This window comes from Podarcis filfolensis (assembly GCF_964270895.1).
Source record: "Podarcis filfolensis genome assembly, chromosome: 8".
NCBI classification, from domain to species: Eukaryota; Metazoa; Chordata; class Lepidosauria; order Squamata; family Lacertidae; genus Podarcis; species Podarcis filfolensis.
The window spans coordinates 3,072,641-3,088,366 of NC_139611.1; the positions used below are offsets into that span (position 1 = coordinate 3,072,641).

A 15,726-nucleotide genomic window follows, 5' to 3' on the forward strand; every position below is an offset into this window, starting at 1 on the left:
GCTTGGAAACATACTGGGAGCCAATGTAGGTCTTTCAGGACCAGTGTTATGTGTTCTCAGCAGCCGCTCCCAGTCACCAGTCTAGCTGCCGCATTCTGGATTAGTTGTAATTTCTGGGTCACCTTCAAAGGTAGCCCCAAGCAGAGTGCATTACAGTAGTCCAAGCGGGAGATAACTAGAGCATTTACCACTCTGGCAAGACAGTCTGTGGGCAGGTGGGGTCTCATCCTGCGTACCAGATGGGGCTGGTAGACAGCTGCCCTGGGCACAGAATTGACCTGCGTCTCCATGGACAGCTGTGAGTCCAAAATGACTCCCAGGCTGCGCTCCTGGTCCTTCAGGGGCACAGTTGCCCCATTCAGGACCAGGGAATCCCCCCACCCGCCCCCTGTCCCCCCAAAACAGTACTACTATCTTGTTGACCCATCATTATCATCTCCATATGCCCAGTGGGGTGGAGGCTGAAACAGGGCACCTTGCCTTAGGCCCATGTGTGAGTTGATGGCAGAGGCAAGAGTTGAATCAAGGGCTCCCTGGCTCTCTCTCTTAGGCACTTTTGCAGCCAGAGAGTTCGACGTGCATCAGGGGCACCCCTTGGGGGTCTCTTGCTTTTTGGCACATGTTCTCCATTGGCTAATCATATTTCCCCAGGAATCTCCATGTATATATTTATCCACACTGCTCCAACACCCGGGAAAATGCAGAGGCAAGAGGTATCAGTAACCACAAAGTCATCTTTGCAGCCGATAATAAAATATTAACCAAGGAGGAAAACCTGCTTGCTTGCATCTTAAACCAAGAAACTGAATCTCTTCTTTCCTGGACCCCTCAAGGATGACAGTTTCTTCCCTCCTCTGTGATGCCTCTTTCCCTCTGCACCTTGGCACGAGTCCAGGAAGGTCCAGAAGGCAGGAGAAGAAGGGAGGGAGGGACCAAGGAGGGAACTGGAGGGTAGAGAAACCCCAGACATTCTCTACCCCCAAACCCTTCTGGGTGGCAGGAAGGAGGGAGACGTGTGTGAGAACAGCTTGCCCCTAGATGGAACATCCCATTGCTGAGTCAGCAGTTTCAGCCATCTCTCAGGGTGGGTTTAGCACGGCAGCAGCTTAGTCCTATTTTTAAAATATGCTCACAGTTGCTGCATCATTGTCCCAGGCTTGCTCTGACCTTGCTAAAGGGAACACATCACACGCTGCATCTCAGTTTCTGGTTAAAGATATATAATCATAATAAATCTGCTTGACAAGAGATGGCCCTATACTGAGGTGAAGATTTAAGACACCTTTAGGGTGGCCAGATGGGAGACTGATGACTAGGATGGCGCATGAATTGCTTTGCTGGGCAAGAGCAAGGGTGCATCTCTGGCCAGTTATTCCCAGCACCAGATGCACAGAGCTGTGCTGCCTGGACAGTCAAGATGCAGACAGCAGGCCTACCCTTTGAGCCGGGGGTTAGAAGCTGAGGAATGGGACAAAAAAGACTATAAATCAGTCTTTCCCCACTTGGTGCCATCAAGTTGTTTTGAACTACAGCTCCCATCAGCCCCAATGCGAGTCGCAGACCAAAACATTTGGTGGGCACCTTGCAAAGCCTTCCCCCCAAAAAAACCCAACAACTGCTCCCAAACTCCCCAAATTCCCGTATGGAACCAAACGGTGCCTATCGCCTCTGTAGCGGTGCATCTTTTAAATGGGCTTTTCTAGATGTAGAATGTGAAATCTTTTCAAGCGGACTCGGGGGTGGAGGAGGTGAGGAGCCTTGCAGAAACAAAGATGTTCTCCTGCTCATTTCAACCTCTCTGCCCGTTCTCCTTGCTGCACTGTAACTAAGTGCAGAACTCCCTCACGGGAGATGCAGAAAAAGGCAACCAAAAGGATAAGGGGGCTGGAGCAAGTCCTCTGCAAGGAAAGGTTAAAAAAAGTGGGTCTTTAAATTTAGCCGAGGGTGAGTAAGGGTGAGGGGGACATGCTAAGAGTTGCATAGAATTATTCATGGTCTAGAGAAAGTGGGTGAGGAGACGCTTCTCTTCCTCTCATAATGCTAGAAGAACTCTGGGACCTCCAGTGAAGCTGGTGGTTGAAATATTCGGACTAGACCAAAAAAAAGTACTTCACGCAACACACAGTCAAATGCGGAATTTACTGCCACAAGGCATAGAGATGGCCCCTGACTTGGACAGATTTAAAAGGGCCTTAGATGAATTAATGGAGGATGAAGGGCTGGCCTTGTTCACTGGCCAGGAAGGCCATCTCCTACCTGCCGTGTCAAAGGCCTCTGCATGCCAGTGCTGGGAATCACAAGGAGGGAGAGGTTGGTTGTGCTCAGGTCCTGCTGACAGGCTCCTGGTTGGCCACTGTGAGAACAGGATGGTGGACTAGATGGGCCTTAGGCGTCACGCAGAAGAGCTCTGCTGATGGGCTTGGGCACAGGGGGCCACCTTCATTCAAATCCTTCCTTGGGATCTCCCTTTTCTGCATGACCTTTGCTTATCCACTGTCTCCGTTCAACCCAGCTCTCAGTGTGTGCCATGGCATTTCATAGAGTTGGAAGGGAACCCGGGGGTCATCTAGCCCAACCCCCTGCAATGCAGGAATCTTTTTGCCCAGCATGGGGCTCTACTGACTGAGCCTCCAAGCGGTTTGTCCACATACTTCCTGCCTTTCTCTCTGTGTCGATTCCTCATTGTCTGCTTTAGGTCTTAAGCTCCTTTTGAGCAGGACTTCCTGAGTTTCCTATGAAACTCAGGAAGGCTCTCTCTGCTGATGGAACAGTCATGATAACATAATCACAGTAACTTGCTTCTCAGTGATTCCTTGTTGAATGGGTAACCCGGGTACCTTAAGGAAAGCCTCCTTCCATATACAGTGGTACCTCGGGTTACATAAGCTTCAGGTTACATATGCTTCAGGTTACAGACTCCGCTAACCCAGAAATAATACCTCGGGTTAAGAACTTTGCTTCAGGATGAGAACAGAAATTGTGCTCCAGCGGCGCAGCGGCAGCAGGAGGCCCCATTAGCTAAAGTGGTGCTTCAGGTTAAGAACAGTTTCAGGTTAAGAACAGACCCCTGGAACAAATTAAGTACTTAACCTGAGGTACCACTGTATAGCTTCCCTTGCAAGCCGCAGTGTCCTCTTAGTGGATCTTCTTCCACCTTTGGACATTGGGCTGGGGGCTACAAGAAATAGGGCCGTCTGCTTCGCTGTAGGGCCTGAGGAGGCCAGATGGCCTTGCAGTTTAATGACCTTGAGAAAATGGGAGAAATCTTTCCAATGGCTGAAGATAGTCCATCAGTGCTTCTGGTATGGCTGGGCCTGACTTAATTCTGCCCTAGATGTATTGTTTTTCTTCATGCTTGTTGGTCTTTCTTTGCATTCAATATAATGCCATTCTATAGGCAATCGTATTTTAAAATGAGGTTCTGAAGAGCAGCTCCACCTGACTCCACATATATTGTTCTTACAGCTCTTTTAGGACAGCCTTCGCCAGCCTGGTGCCCTCCAGATGTTTTGGACTCCAACTCCCATCAGCCCCACTAACAGAGCCATCTTCCCATCAGCTCCAGCATCCTACGTCCATGCCAGCCAGGACTGATGGGAATTGTAGTCCAAATATGTGAAGGGCAGCAGGTTGCCAAAGGTTAGAAGACTGCAGAAACAACCATGCAGAATGCAAAAAGCACATCTCAACGCTGACCAGGGCTGATAAGAGCTGTCCAAAAGTTCTGGAGGACACAAGTTTACAGAAGGCTGTTCTGGGGCATAATCGGTAATTGTATGCCAGGCTGTCTTTTACAATCTAGTACCCCACCGGCTCAGGAGGCCTTCACACAAAGAAATTGTTCCAGGGCTCAACAGCATCCTCTTCCTAGTCCTTTTCCAGTGCACATGCTTTGTTTAGAAGCAGGGGTGCCAACTTCAATAAAATATTGAGGGGGGCAGGTAAGCTCCACCCCACATGATCAATCACATGATGTGGCACACACACACCATTTGAATGGCAGCACTTATCAACTTGAGGGGGGGAGGGCTGGCCCCCTCAAATATTTATTGTGGGGGAAGAGTTGGCTCCTATCCTCAGAAGTCACTTCACCTCAGAGCTTGAGTGAGTAGAATCCAGTCAAGGGAGAAGTGGTCACAGGTTGCCTGATCCCTCTAGCAGCCCCAGCCAGTGGGCATGCAACCCATTAAGCGCAATGGAGGTAATGGCGTCTCATCCTTTGGCAATCCCTCTGCAGTTCCACCTGGAACTGGATTATCCCGTAAATCCACAAAGTATTTTGCAATCTGAACAAAAACAACCCACTTAGTATTTATATGGGGTGTCAAGAGCATTTATGGTGCTTCTTATATGTTTCCTTGTGGCGATCTTCACATGAGGCCTGCAAGGTGGCCTCTCCCAAACTGGTGCCCTCCAGATATTTTGACTACAGCTCCCATCAGCTTCAGCCAACATGCGGGTAACCAGCAGCAGGAAGCCCTGAAATGGAGTGTTTGGGGTTGGGGTGCCAGAAGCCTGGGATCCACAGGATCTGAAGCCACACACGTCCCACAAAGTCCTTCACCTGGGCCAGCCTGGAGTTGGTATGCAAAAAAGTAAAGTGTGGCGAGCCACTTCTTTCTATGCACATGCGCGCATATCTTCTGCCCTGTGCAGCAGACAGTGGATCTGCTTCCCTGCTTCTCACAGCTCTGCCGATCTCCAACCTAGTGAGTTTCCTCATTCCTTACAAAACAGCCTTAACCATGACAACTGACTGATAAACCTCTGTGCAAGTGTCGCACCAACAAATCAGGATGGCGGCTCAGTTAACAGGTCCTCTGGAGGAGCCTTAGAATGTGCATCCAGGTCTTTGAGGCCTGAGCCATGTTGCCTCTGGGGCGGCACAGAACCAGATCTCCTCCTCTCTCCAGCTGGAATACCAAGGTTGCCGCTCCTGGCTCTGGCACCGTCCATGGTAATAAAGATCCTGCAATTAGAACTCAGTGAGCAATTCTGTTGACAGTGCACAAGATGCATTAGGATCTTGCTCCTTCTCTCACGGCTGGGTTGATCCTGCAGACATAGCAAAAATAATGAGTAGGAAGGATTTAATCATCCACAGAAGTCTTTCCTTGGGACCTTGAGTCTGAGGCGAGCCTTCCCTGGGACAAATAATTACTGCGGAAGATCTACTTTGACAACAACCTTCAGACTCCTAGAGATCTTGCCAGGAGGGGGAGAGAGATCTCAATTTGTTGAGTGTCACAGGCTGCCCACCCACCCCATCTAAGTGCTGCTGTTTCGGGGGCTTCAATGATGTTGTCAGGATGGTTCTGCTGCTTGGGATGTATCCAAAAGGACCCCCTCCCCCCAGTGCTTCAGGGCTCATCCTTGCCTGGAGGTCTCCTCTCTGCGGATCCTCATCCCATTCCTCTCGCTGCTCCTCTGGAATCCTTGGCTGCCCTGTCCTGCAAGGGGGGGGGGTCTTTTAGCATTGCAGGGGTAGAAATGATACCCCTACCTCCAGCCTCCTTACCTCACTCACTTTATTATTTCAAAAAGACATCTCTCTACTGAGGTTTCAGTAATATGCAAGTATATTTAGATTTGAATAATTGAGTTTAGGGAAGTTTTTAAAGTTAGATGCATTATCGTGTTTTTAATATTCTGTTGGGAGTTGCCCAGAGTGGCTGGAGAAAACCAGCCAGATGGGCGTGGTATAAATAAATTGTTGTTGTTGTTGTTGTTATGGGTTAAGAAGGCTTTTGACTGATAGTTTTTTGAAGTCTTTACACTGCTGTCTTAATTGCAATATGCAATATGTTTAAATGTTGCTTTGCATTGTTACTACGTGATATTATTGTGAGCTGCCTTGGCTCCCTTTGGGGAGCAAGCATGAGATTTTTATTACAGGGTGGGGAAGCTCAGGGTCTATCTGGCTGCTGACTGAACACAGGCCACTCACCCTCCTCAGACACCCTTCTCACCACCCCTGCTTCATACTCTCTTGGAGTGTTTCTGCCTGGCTGGAATATGCCCTTGAACTCTGACCATTCCTTCTGCTCACCTGGGTGGGGGGTCATAGAAAGGGGCATGTGAATGTGTACAGAACCTAGGTAAAATTAATGTTCATTGCTCTGCCCTTTTTTGCTTCTGGCCCTGAGCACCACTGGCATGTGACCCCTGGAAGGTTGTCCAAAAGGGAATGGAGATAGCTCAGCTGGTAGAGCATGAGACTCTCAGGGTTGAGGGTTTGAGCCCCATGTTGGGCAAAAGATTTCAGCCTTCCAGGGGGGTTGAGCTAAAAGGCTCTTGTTGTCCCTTCCAACTCTATGATTCTGTTACTTGCAGGCTGGAAAAGGATATACTGAAACAGACAGGTGAACCAAATGGCAATTTCTGAGAGGTCAGAAGTAACAGTTTAGATGCTGTGTGCATCCTGGACTGCTGTCTATATTTATTCCATCTTCCCAATGTTTCCTTGCCGGTTAATTTTGGAGCATCATGTGATCTTTCACACAATGTAAAAGCCACTTCTGGGTGGGGTATAATTATTATTATTATTATTATTTAGTGGAGCCTAGTGAAAGTTTAGCACTTATGTCTGTACTAATTATTTCCACGGTAAAAAATCCACTTTTAACTCTGTTCACTTAGGAAATCGCAGGAGTTTTGCCCTGTAATTTCCCCCCAGTTTGCATGAGCACAACACCACACTTGTGTGATGAAATGTGGGGTGGTATCCTGCATACAGTTCTTCTCCACCCTTTAACATTTAGCATAACAGGGCAGCATATCAGTAAAAAATTCACAGTTCCATAACGCAACTGGTACCACAGTGCAAAGGGAACATCAGATATCTTGACAGAAGTGCTATCATAACCAGGGAAACTAATGCAATCAACCTCACATCCAAATGCAGCGAGTGCATTTTAACCCAAGTGTGCCACTGACAGCACTTAGCGGCTTGGATCCAAACTTTGACTTGCCTGCTAATCCTCGGGTCTGTCTGCTTGTTTTGAGATGCCGCTACTTAGCTAGCCACACACCCTCTTTGTCTTTGATCTTCTCCCAACACAATGAAACTCCTTGTGATTGCTGCAAATGCCCTTCCCTATCTCCTGCTCAACATCAAAAAAACTAAGATCCTGGCCGCTGGTCCCATCACCTCCTGGCAAATAGAAGGGGAAGAAATGGAGGCAGTGAGAGATTTTACTTTCTTGGGCTCCATGATCACTGCAGATGGTGACAGCAGTCACGAAATTAAAAGACGCCTGCTTCTTGGGAGAAAAGCAATGACAAACCTAGACAGCATCTTAAAAAGCAGAGTCATCACCTTGCCGACAAAGGTCCGTATAGTTAAAGCTATGGTTTTTCCAGTAGTGATGTGTGGAAGTGAGAGCTGGACCATAAAGAAGGCTGATCGCCGAAGAATTGATGCTTTTGAATTATGGTGCTGGAGGAGACTCTTGAGAGTCCCATGGACTGCAAGAAGATCAAACCTATCCATTCTTAAGGAAATCAGCCCTAAGTGCTCACTGGAAGGACAGATCGTGAAGCTGAGGCTCCAATACTTTGGCCACCTCATGAGCAGAGAAGACTCCCTGGAAAAGACCCTGATGTTGGGAAAGATGGAGGGCACAAGGAGAAGGGGACGACAGAGGACAAGATGGTTGGACAGTGTTCTCGAAGCTACCAGCATGAGTTTGACCAAACTGCGGGAGGCAGTGGAAGACAGGAGTGCCTGGCGTGCTCTGGTCCAGGGGGTCACGAAGCGTCGGACATGACTCAACGACTCAACAACAACAACAAATCTCCTGCTCCCTTTTTCTCTCTGTTCCACCCCATCACCCACACCTGGCTCTGACACCTGGCTTCCAGCCACTTGCTTTTTTCAGGTGGGATTCAGTTGTGTACTGGCAAAATCAGTTTGTGCAGTGGATTTGATGATCGAGTGTAACAGATTTGCTTCCACCCCCAAACTGCACTTTTTGCAATAAGAAAAGTGGTGGGAAAGTGTAATGGGAAATGTGCGATAATGAATGCTTGATGCAGCTGTAGAAATGAACGCATCTGAATTCTCAATAAACAGTGGAGGTCTTCTGAACCTCCCACAAGGTTTATGAAAACAAATCCGGATGAATGCTCAATAAGCAGTGATGCTAAAACCACACTTTCTGTGTCTCTCCTTGACACATTAGCTAGAGTGGAGTTCATGGTTTAATGTGAAGCACCCTCTTTGGGTGACAAGGTGTCTTACTTACTTCAAATTGTGGTAAATTTCAAGATCAGTAGGCCAGGGCATTGCATTTTAAGTAACTTGAAATGGTGGGCAGCTTAGGGAGATCATGGATGAGGCCGAGCACAGCCAGTTAGGTGCCACTGCAAGCCCCTGGGGCCCTTGGCCTGTGACCAGCCTGGCCGGCTGCTGGTGGCAGCCCTGCAGGAAGAGGCTTGTTGGTACTCTGGGCCACCTGACCAGATGCCGAGTAATCGGGCAGAATTGGTAATCCTGTCCAGAGGTGGCACCTAGAATCATAGAATCATAGAGTTGGAAGAGACCACAAGGGCCATCGAGTCCAACCCCCTGCCAAGCAGGAAACACCATCAGAGCACTCCTGACATATGGTTTGCCAAGCCTCTGCTTAAAGACCTCCAAAGAACCTTTGGGAGTTCACCCAGCAGCGCCTTCTGCAAACTTGGAGGCCCCTGCCTGCCAGGAGCACCTTGGTCTGAGGCCACCATCTGTGCATCTGGAAAGTCTTTGCCAGCTTTTGCGTTGCATTGCAGTTCTGTTCCAAGTGGGGAATGGGGGTCTAGCTGAGCGGTGCAATGAATGTGAGGCTCTCCCCCTGCTGTTTTTCCTTATACTTCTCATTGCCTTGCTGTAACTCCAGGTTTTGCCCACTTTCCTGGAAATTAAGCTAGAAGAGAGAGAACAGGGAGGTCCTTGGCAGCAAGCAGGACAAGACAGAATGATACTTACTCCCATGTGCACAGGTGATTCCAGACTGAAAATGAGAGGACAATGAACTCCATTGGCTCAGCCCTAATCCCATAACAGTTGCCCATGGCTCTATCATACATACAGTCATCTGATCTATCTTAAAGCCATTTTTTGCTGGCTACTGGCCCACAGCAAGGAGTTCCAAATGTTATTTGCATATAATTTGACTAAGAACTTCTCTGCTGCCTGTCCATTTCAGTGGATGAGCCACCCTGGTCTTCCAAGATCAACCCGATCTACCTGAGAGCCTTTTAGCCTTGGGATGAGATGTGTCAGCCCATGGAGTCTTATAGCCGGTGCCATGACAATTACAGCTTATGAGAGGCTGGGTGCCAGAGCGCACAGCGAGCAGAAAGACTTGAGAATCGGTTGTGATTTCCTTTCAGTGACCCTGTGTCCCTGCTTTGCTAGAGGATCCTCCAGTTCTGCACGTCTGTGGGTGGGGTGGCTCTATTTTTAGGAAAGGGATTTGAAATTCTTGGCTGGTTGGAATCCCAGAGGTCATTGAAAACGAGACTTGTGGCTGAAAATAATGTGTTATCTGGAGCTATTCTGTGAAGCTGGAGTTCTGGATAGGGATAGATCAGTGGTCAAAGCCTTTGTTTTGCATGCATCAATCTTGGATTGATTTTGAAATCTGTATTTTTCAACCAAATGTGTAAGTATGAGACAATGGTCTAAACTGGGGCAGCCTTTGGAACCTATTTGTTCTTTCCCTGCTAAGTTTAGATTTTTCATCCATGTTAGCAGTTTAAGTAACAGGTGCTTAGCATAGATTTTCCCTGTCACTGACAGTAGACTTATCGGTCTGTAGTTCTTTAGTTCACCTGGGTCACCTTTTCTAAAGATGACTTTTTTAAAAAAGATTGGAATAATTATTGATCTGAGACATATTTCGGGGATGATTCCATATTCATCAGTGACAGTAAATAATTGAGCTTGGGGTTCGGCCCACCAGTCTATGAAAGTCTTAAATAATTCTATTGGTAGACCATCCTGCCCTGGCGACTTGCCTAGTTTAAAACTATTAACCATTCCTCTAATTTCCTCCTCTTTCACCCTTGGCCACTCCTCTAGTCTGTCCAGTTTGTTACCATTGCTCTCTTTTCCATTCAATTCACCTTGCAGGTCATTAAATAGGGATACAAAATACTGGGTCCATTTGGATTCTGCAATTGGTGGAACAACTAAATGGCTGCCAAGTTTCATGCCTCAATACACTAACAACCAAAACGCTGTGTTGTTTTTGTTTTGGATGGAGTCGAGCAATTGGGACCATTTTTGGGAGGCGTATTTTTTTCTTTTCGGCCAAAATACAAAGATATTTTCATTTTTCATCAAGGTAGACAGTTCAGTACGGTTATCTTTGAAAATTTGGCACATTTTCTTTTAAGCTGAAAACATTCATCGTCAAACCAGGGACTAATTCTGTATTTAAATGCCCTGACATTTGGTGGAGTGTTGAGTTCTTAAGACATTTTGAAAATTTCACTATATACTTTCAGAATGTCACTACGAGAATTGATATTCTTTACGTTAGACAGCATCTGGTTTCTCAAATCAACTGTAAGTTTTTGCCCCACAACTACACTCATTTCCTGAGACCATTTAGTTGAGTCATTTGCTTGTGTTGGCAAAATTTTGTGCTATTCCAATTAGTTGTTTCTAAATTGAAGTTGAAATTTATAGACATCAGCAGTGGTTGGTGATCACTTTCTGTACGCGTCCCAATTTTGAAGTCCACTATCAGATTTACAATATCGTAAGGGACGCAGGTGGTGCTGTGGGTTAAACCACAGAGCCTATTACTTGTTAATCAGAAGGTCGGCGGTTCAAATCCCCATGACGGGGTGAGCTCCCGTTGCTGGGTCCCTGCTTCTGCCAACCTAGCAGTTCAAAAGCACGTCATGTGCAAGTAGATAAATAGGGACCACTCCGGCGGGAAGGTAAACGGCGTTTCCGTGTGCTGCTCTGGTTCGCCAGAAGCGGCTTAGTCATGCTGGCCACATGACCCAGAAGCTCCCTCAACCAGTAAAGCGAGATGAGCGCCGCAACCCCAGAGTCGGGCACGACTGGACCTAATGGTCAGGGGTCCCTTTACCTTTTTAAGGGATCAGTATGTAATCGATGACACTGTATCCTCAAGGGGAAAAATATGTGAATTCCCCGTTTCTATCCCCAGCTGTTGAGCCATTCACAATTTGTAACTTAAAATTGTTACACAGCTTGAGCAAACGTGTACCTTCCCTGTTTATAACCTTGTCTCTAGAGAGTCTTGCTATTTTCATTGAATATGCAATATCATCAGAGGTATTCCAATTTAAAGGGCTACGTAATTGTTTGTTATCAATTCCCACCCTAGCATTTAAATCACCTGCTGTTACTAATGAGGGGATTGGGTTTCCATCTGTCAAATTTTCAACGTAAGAGTTTAATTGTGACCAATTTTCTACGGAGATAATGTTTGTGGTAGGGGGGAATTAGACATTTACAAGCAACAAGATATCATTTTAAGTAGTTAAAAGTAGAGCTTGTGCAATTGAAGAGCATTTTTCTAACTGTTTGACTTCAAACCTTAGATTGTCTTTAACCAGACAGCAAAACCTGCTTTGGATGCAGAAGGTCCCAGGTTCAGTCCCTGCAATCTCCAGGTAGTGAGACCCCTGCCTGAATCCCTGGGTTGCCATATGTCCTCTTTTTCCAGGACACGTCCTCTTTTTCATGGGTAAAATGAGAATTGTCATAGCCATCCATAGTTTAAAGTAGAAGTCGCCAAATGTGTCCGCTGTGTGGGTGCTTAATCTTTTCTTTCGCTTGCCACTTCTCTGCTCTGCATTGCAAACCGTGGGCTCTGCTTCCCGGCCTCTCCCCCCTGCCCACCCTCACGGGGCGCCACAGGCACATTTACTTTTTGGTGCGCCAATGGCAGTTCTGCGTAATTTTATTGTGGGTTCAGTGCTGCTCAAACACACAGGTTTCATGCAGCATCCACATGACATTGTCCTCATCAAAATGCCACCGCATATTATTTTTACGTTTAATCTAGTTAAATGTTTAAAGAGCAGAAAGGGATTAAATAAGATATGGGGACCACATTTTGATGAGGACAGCATTGGATGGATGCTTCAGCAGCTCTTAGCCACAATGGCTATGTTCTCGCTCCGCTGAAGGCAGCGTGCCCCTGCACACCAGTTGGTGGGAATCACAAGTGTGGAGATGCTGTTGTGCTGAGATCCTGCTTGCATGCTCTGTGTAGGTATCTGGTTGGCGCCTGTGAGAACAGGGTGCTCAGACTAGATGGGCCTTTTTGCACCAGCAAATCCACCATAAGCTGCCATGTGGAAGCCCTCTAAACCACCAACTCTCAAAGAGGTGTTCCTCAAAAACCCAAGAAACTTCAGCTAGAGGCATTTGTGTGTATCATGTAGTAAAACCACCTGTGGCATAAAAGAGGCGTCTCTTCCAAGCCCTGCAACACCGCTTCCTGTCCACTGAGGCACACACTCTATTTTGCACTATAGCAGCTCTCCCATATCAAAATGATTTTTTTTGTCTTTCATACATGCAAATTAGCATGACAACATTTTAAATGGAATGTGCAACATTGGGGAGACCTCTGAGGTTTCTGAGATGTGTCTGACATTTATCTATGCTTTACCAAATTTTGGTTATAATTAGTTATAAACCAAACTACTGTAGTTTTTACAATTTGGTGTTTATTTCTTCTATTTCTTTTTTCTTTTCTTTTTTTAAAAAAACTTTATCCCAAACCTCATTTGGTATCTCCATCTGATGATCTTTTTGTGGGATAACCAGCCTCATATAACTAAGATGCTAATTAAAGCCTAATTAATGCATAATGGGGTTAATACCATAGAGTAAGCTGTCCTGCTGGGAACTATATCCTCTTTCCCTCACCTAGGGAAGAACTAGGTAACCAAGGCTTTGTTCTCTTCCAATCTACCTGAGAAGCTCAGCATGTGAAGAGGTTTGAGCTGCTTGCTCCAGCTCACCCGCATGGCTCTCACCAGCCACTCTCCAGTTCCTATACCAATAATCTAGAAACCGTTACCCCTTTATAACTAAGCTAACTTGCCTTTGCACATTTTCTGAAGCATATGAATCTGAACTTCAGAGCGTTTGTAAGTAAACCATTTCTTTACTTACCAAACGTATGGCCCCCCCCCCCATGCTTGGAGAAGAGGGAAACTTTAGAAAGAAACTTTTTCAGGGAACATTTTAGAATGCACTTGGAGAGGCACATATTTTAAAAGTCTAACAGCCTATATTTCCATGCTTTAGTTTGCTGCATGTTTTGTGATTTTAAATCTCTGCTAATGACATCACGCGCATGCACAGAAGTGGTGAATCGCCACACGCGCAGACACAGGTTGCGTTCGCTTCTGGATGTGAACGGGGCTCCGGAACTGTACAATGTGCCTGTGCTTCACTCTCCCACTTTCGTTAGTTAATATTTGATAGATAATTTGGTGAGGTCTCCCCCCCCCCAAATGTATTCCCAATTAACCTTTCAAATTCCATTTTTGTTGTTGTTCTTAATTCTTAAATATGTTTTCATTTGTATAAATTGGAACGGGGTGGGGTGGGAAGGTTACTGTTCACATTCATCTAAAATTTGCCAAACATTTTCAGCTATAAACCTAATTAGAATAGTTTCCAATGTCTGTGCATCTTAAGAGTTAACTACCATTCATTTCAAGGGCATTGTGCAGCAGACGTGCTTCCTGGATTGTGCTCATGGGGTCAGATCTCGCTGCCTCCCACTTTCCCCAGTTTTAATGACCACCCACATCTGCCACTTCAGCCAATTCCTACATTTTTATCCTGCTGTCGCTCAAGGAGCTGTGGTTGGTTTACATGGTTCTCCTCCACCTCAATTTTATTACTACAACAGCCTTCGTGGGCGAAAGAGGATTTGAATCTGGGTTTCCCTGGTCCTCCCAGTCTGACGTTCTAAGCACTACTCCATGCTGTCTCTTGCCCTGAAAACAAGGTTGTATCTCACCACAGACACACCCAGGACCTTAAGGCACTCTATTCCCTCCTTGTGATTTTAAAAATAATTATCAGGACTTAATTTGTACCTCAATCCCTCCCTGGCATCAGTTTTCAATTGCAGCGCATAGTGAGTAGTGGACCAAGTGTGAATGGTCCTTGAGCATGTGCAGAGTACATTAATCTCATGGGAGAGTGAACAGTTTCCAGGTCAGAGGGTCAAGTTTCTTGACTTACCTGAATCCCTGGCATCTCTTTTTCTCGAAGGTAAACCCTGCCCACTCCACCTCCCTGAACTGCCTGGGTTTGCTAATAAATTTGATCTGCTCATAAAAGAGAGTGAGAGAGATTCTGCAGGTAAAACTGTTTTTGCTTTCCATTAGTTACACTTAGGAAAATGAGCTGTTTTGACCTTGATTTAATGGAAAAACGTATTATGACTCAGTTTGAAAACTCTTTGAGGCCACATGACAGCAGCAGCAGCAGCAGCAGCCGCCGTGTTCGCAGAGCCAGTCCCCTCCAACTCACATTCCCCAATTCCCTGGTGCCTAGTAAGACAAGGATAGTTAAGCATGTGCAACGCCCCCCCCCCCGCTCAAAGTAAACAACAGAGACACATAACTTCCATAATATACCCCTTTGCCATTATGACTATCTTTTAATGCTTGATGAATTTCTTGTAGTCATTTGCATACTTGGGTAAAATGACTTTTGCCAGAAATGACTCTTTAGACGTTTGTAGGGTCAGAATGCAAAGATCAGACTGGCTGAGTCAGTTTAACCAGTGGTGCTCACAGTATTCTATTGCGGGGGGGGGGGTGTCACATTTTTTTGATATGTGGGCTCTGATCCAAAGGGCTTGCCTGTGCATATACTGACAGAATGGTGTACAGACATCTCACATCAACCCTTAATAGCTAATCACTGGCTGAGCCAATCACTGTATAACCTTTTGACAGAAGTGGATGCAATTTCCAGACACAGACAACATTAGCTAAGTGGATGAAGCCTGTCAATTTCAAATAGGTGCATGATGGGATGTTCCTTCTAAATCTCTCCCCAAAACAGTGTGATTGGACGTGAAAATTGAGGGCACTGTTTGGAAGCTTACGCTGTCAATACCAAAACTACACTCCCTCCTCTCCCTCCCTCCATCCTGATGTCTTTCTTATATGAAGAACTTGGGTGGGCGTGTATATATATCTCCGCAAGCAGACTGTCTGTGTCCCTCCAGATCTCCAAATTGGCTCTGAAGCTTCATAAAGAACCAAATTCTGTTAGGGATTTTTCAGAGAATTCCCGCTTTGTTTCAGGAAAGACCTGAGTATCCCCAAAGCAACCCACTTAAGTTAGAGATTATGAAAACCAAGTGCACATCCATAATTAATACTACACATTTCTCCTAAAATATTCAGGATAAAAAAGTTTTTTATTGTTTCCCAAGACTTCATGAGATTTGACTTAGAGAAAGCATGTTTCAGAGGTGCTGTAAGTTAAGAGGTAAAACTGAATGCTTTACTCTCCTCCAAAAAACAAAATCTTGTGCTTCATCTTCAATGGAAATTGAAGAGCACGTTGTAAAAAAGATTTCAAAGACACATTTTGCAGGGTCAGCTTTTGTGAAAACCCACCTCCCTATTTTGACAAAGAAGACTTGGGGATCTGTAGTCCAAAAGAGCTATCATCAACATAGCAAGCTACCTACCTTACAGTGACTCAGG

General features: G+C 46.0%; 1 protein-coding gene across 5 annotated transcripts in view; it reads left to right on the forward strand.

Moving 5' to 3' along the window:
- The window catches only part of KCNIP3 (potassium voltage-gated channel interacting protein 3), a 118,687-nt gene that overhangs the window by 87,398 nt on the left and 15,563 nt on the right, over positions 1-15,726 (forward strand). The window lies entirely within an intron of this gene.